A 4138-nucleotide genomic window follows, 5' to 3' on the forward strand; every position below is an offset into this window, starting at 1 on the left:
ACTTAGTACTGTACCTTTAGGTGCAGTGGATGGAGGGTCCAGCATGGTGCAGTGGCCTGAGTATTGGAGTAGGGTAATGGGAGACCAGGGTTCAAATCCCAGCTTGGCCAAGGAAACCCACTGGGTGACCTTGGGCAAGTCACACTCTCTCAGCCTCTCACGGCTTCCCTTTCCTCCCTTTCTCCTTCTCTCTCTTTTCTCCTTCACCCTGCCTTTTTCTTTCCTCCCACCTTCTTCCCTTCCCTTCTTCCTTCCTTACTTTCTCTCTCTTCCTCCTCCCTTCCTCTCTTCATTCTCCCTGCCTTCACCTCCCTCCTCTTTTCCCTTCCTTCCTGCCTTGGTCCAGGGTTGCCCACCCACTTGCTGCTCTCTACATGCCCAGAGGCCCTCTTGTTCACTGCTTCCATGGCTGAGGAGGGGGGGGTAAGTCTCTCTCTCTCTCTCTCTGGCCTCCCAGCTCCCTTGCCACCTGCTGCACCAGCGCCCCTACTGTTTGCCAGCCCTAGGCAACTGCCTAGCTTGCCTATATGGATGGTCCAGCCCTGGGAGGGAAGGGTGTTAAGTTTTGACGTCTGGTTCTTTCCCAGGCGATGTGATGCAATTTATACCAGTGATGCGGACCTGGCAGCCAACTTTGGGTTTAAAAAACAGTCCTTTCCTTTGGAACAAGCACTGTCCAAGGCAGAATCTGAAAGACTAATACCAGCTAGAATTAGGATGATGGGCAAAGTGGGAGGGCAGCAGCCTAGACTTGTCTGTAACAGTGCAGGAAGACTATGAAATGGCCTCAGGTCAGGACCAGTGAAATAGGGTGCTGACTTCAGGTGTTACCTATAAACTGAATGGGTTATCAGGCTCTTTAGTATGTTCATTAGTTCATGTACCATGCTGCCCTCCCCATCTTTAGATTTTTCAGCATCCATGCCTCTGCTTCCAGGCAGTTCTGGCCCTCTGATCACGCAAAGATAGCTAAGTGTATGCCCACATTAGAAACACTCTTCATAAGAAGAACCTATGAAGCTGCCTTACACAGAGTTGAAGCACTAGTCTATATCAGAGCTTGGGGATATTACTTTGTTGGGCTACTACGTCCAGTAGACCTACTGGATGGGAAATTCTGCCAGTTGTAGTCCCAAAAAAGTCACATTTATGAGCCATATAACACAAAGTCTTGGCTGCAGCGAAGCACTCCAAGATTTCGGCAGAAGTTTCCCCCAGCCAAATAGTATCTATGCCAATAGTACCTCTTCCCCACCAAAAAAAGGTGACAGACTGAAACTAGTACTAGGTTTCCACACTTCCACACACCTCAATCATCGTGGCAAGTGTGGTTCAGTCCTCTAGTGATTGTGAAAAGGGTCCCACCATCTTTCCAGAGATATGGAGGCAGGCAGGGATCATCTGGGCAGGGATCAACCAGCTCCAGAGTTTGGTTGAAGGCTGGCAGCATCTGTGTGGGAAAGGTGCATGGAGAGTCTTGGTGATGCCAGCCCAACCCTGCAGACGTTCTCCCTCACCACCAAATTGTCCTGCTCTTGATCACAAAAGGCCAGGTTGTGTGCAGGGCATGGGGTATGGGTGCTTGGCACAGTGGTGCCCCAGATATCATTGCTGGCAAAGGTGCATAGGTGCTTTCACATTTCTTCTGAACAGCAAGACCAGGGGAAAAAAGTTTAGACCTCCTCATGTTTACAGGCAAAGATGTTAAGCTGTGAAAAATATGATGAAAGGGATGAAAGGTAACATGACTCAAGAATACCTCTGTGGATGGGGGATTAATATATATGTAGAGTGTGTGTGTATGTATGAAAGAGAGTGGACAGGGACAGAGAGGGATAACCTCCTCATTCAGTTTGCGTTACAACCTTCTTGGAGTTAAAATGTTCTTCTCTATACCTCTTACAGAAACTTATCCACATAGCTTTCCTTTCAGCAACCTGACAAAATAAGAGAAGGCAATTCACAGTGTTTCCTGCTGCTGACTATCATTGTTAGATGGATGACTGCAGCCCAGTATTATGTTGGACAATCTGGGAAGAAAGCAGACGAAAAGCAGAACACTGTATGTCCAAAATGCACTCCACACCTGGCTACTAGCAACCTTTTGTGCTTCTTTGTTGTGCCATATCTTCGGGCTGGAGGCTTTCAAGGGTACCTTTATTCCTCTGATTACAAAATTAGTGTTGGTTTAATGAGATCTCTCCTTTTATTTGTGTCTTCTCCTCGCTTCCTTCCTTCCTTTTGATGGTAAAACCATTTGCTCTTATCCATCTCCATGGTGATGCGCCTCATCCCAAGCCTGCCTCCCTCCTTCCAGTACTTGTGATGCTGTGAGGATTTAGGCTGTATGCTTAAAACCCTCTAAAGTAATAATGTGGAAACAAATTGGTGCTGTAAATAGATCGTCTTCAAAGTAAGATGATTTTCTATCAAATCTGCCCTCTTCCTCTTTTGCTTGGAAAGCAAAGGACTATTTTACTCTCATTACAGTGAATGCAACTACAATATAAATCCAGAAGGAAAATAGGCACACCATGCATAACAATTCCTACCTGCATCTTTCAAAATAGGGTCCTGGATTTCAACAGCAGGGCCCTACTGCCCCCACACATGCTTTTCTGCCTCCTTGCCATTCCTACTTTCATACTAGCAACTGTCCCAGTTTGACAGGGATAGTCCTGATTAATCCTCTGTGGTCCCACTTTTTCAACTGCTTTTTAAATGCCCCATTTTCTCTTTTCTCCTCCCACTTTCCATGTTTGTCCTCAGCTTATTCCAGTTGCTGCAAACTGAGTTCAAAGTGCAAATGTTGTTTTACATTTTCAGAGGAGAAGTGGGGATGAAATCTTCCCAGTAGGTCAGGCAAAGGCAAACTGCTGCAGCTCCTCCTAGCTTGTGTGTTCTTCATCATTAGTAACTTTTGCTATCTTGACCACACTCTGAGGTTGCTTGGCCCCATGTGTCTCAGTTTTAGTTGGTGAAATGGTGTGTGTGTGGGGTGGTGGTGGTGGTATGTACCTGTTCACCTACCCTCTCCATCTATATGAGCAAGGGCAATGGGGAGGAGAAGGAGTTCCCTTAATTTCCAACCATTTCTCTTTCTGGGCAGTGATGCAGATTAGGTACAGAGGAAGAAGATGACAAATGGGTAGAGGCATTATTAGCAAAGAGCACCCCCTGCCCACCAAATCAGAACTAACTTTATTCAGAAAGGCTTAAACCTTGCGAAATTAGGCTAGATTTTTTTTAATCCCTAATTATTCACTTTGCCTACTGTAGTAGATTGAAAGCGTGAAGGTGTAACATTTTGGGCCTGTAAAGGTAGGTTGTGTGTATAATGTCAAAAAATAATGTCCAAGGCAGAGGTAGGAATTGTGTAGCCTGTGGGCAAGATGTAACACTTTGGAGGGCAGAGGTGTTCAATGTTGCCCTTGGAACTTCCTACTCAACCCCAGTCCTTGTCACACTTCACAAAAATCCACCTGAAAAAAAGTGATTTTCCAGCTGAGAAAATACTAAATCCCTTTCGTGAAGCTGTACAATGCTGCTTTGGACACAAACCCCACCCCAGGACCATGCAAAAGGTGACTGGAAGTGATGTGTTATTCACTTCTGGTCACCCTGAATGGCAACCATGATGATTTGCTGCAGCCCTTTGGAATCTGAAAACGGGACAGGCTCTGGAATGTGTCCACTCCTGCTCTTGAGGCATAGGAGTGGAACAGATGGGCCAAATTAAGTGGTTTCTAGCCTCTTTCAAGGTGGGGCATTTAGATGATGCACACCTCCAAAGTGGGTGGAAACCAGACCAAAGCCACATTCTGGGGCTAAAAAATGGAGCAAACAGAAACCTGGGATAATTTGGCTTAGGGCTATGTAGGTTCAGGGCTGGGTGAACTTGAGCAAGTCACATGCTCTCAGCCTCAGGGGGAGACAATGAAAACCCTCTTCTGAACAGATCTTGCCACAAAAACCACATGATAGGGTCGCCATAAGTCAAAACTTGAAGGCACAAATTGAAGGTACACAACACACATACACAACACAAGGCATTGGGGGCAGCTTCTGTCTTTATATTCCAAATTTTGCTCACCATAGATAAGACAGTAGATTTGTAATGAAAACATGTTATATCAAC

Source organism: Sceloporus occidentalis, unplaced genomic scaffold (assembly GCF_023333645.1).
Source record: "Sceloporus occidentalis isolate IW3139 unplaced genomic scaffold, rSceOcc1.0.p SCAF_12, whole genome shotgun sequence".
Taxonomy (NCBI): domain Eukaryota; kingdom Metazoa; phylum Chordata; class Lepidosauria; order Squamata; family Phrynosomatidae; genus Sceloporus; species Sceloporus occidentalis.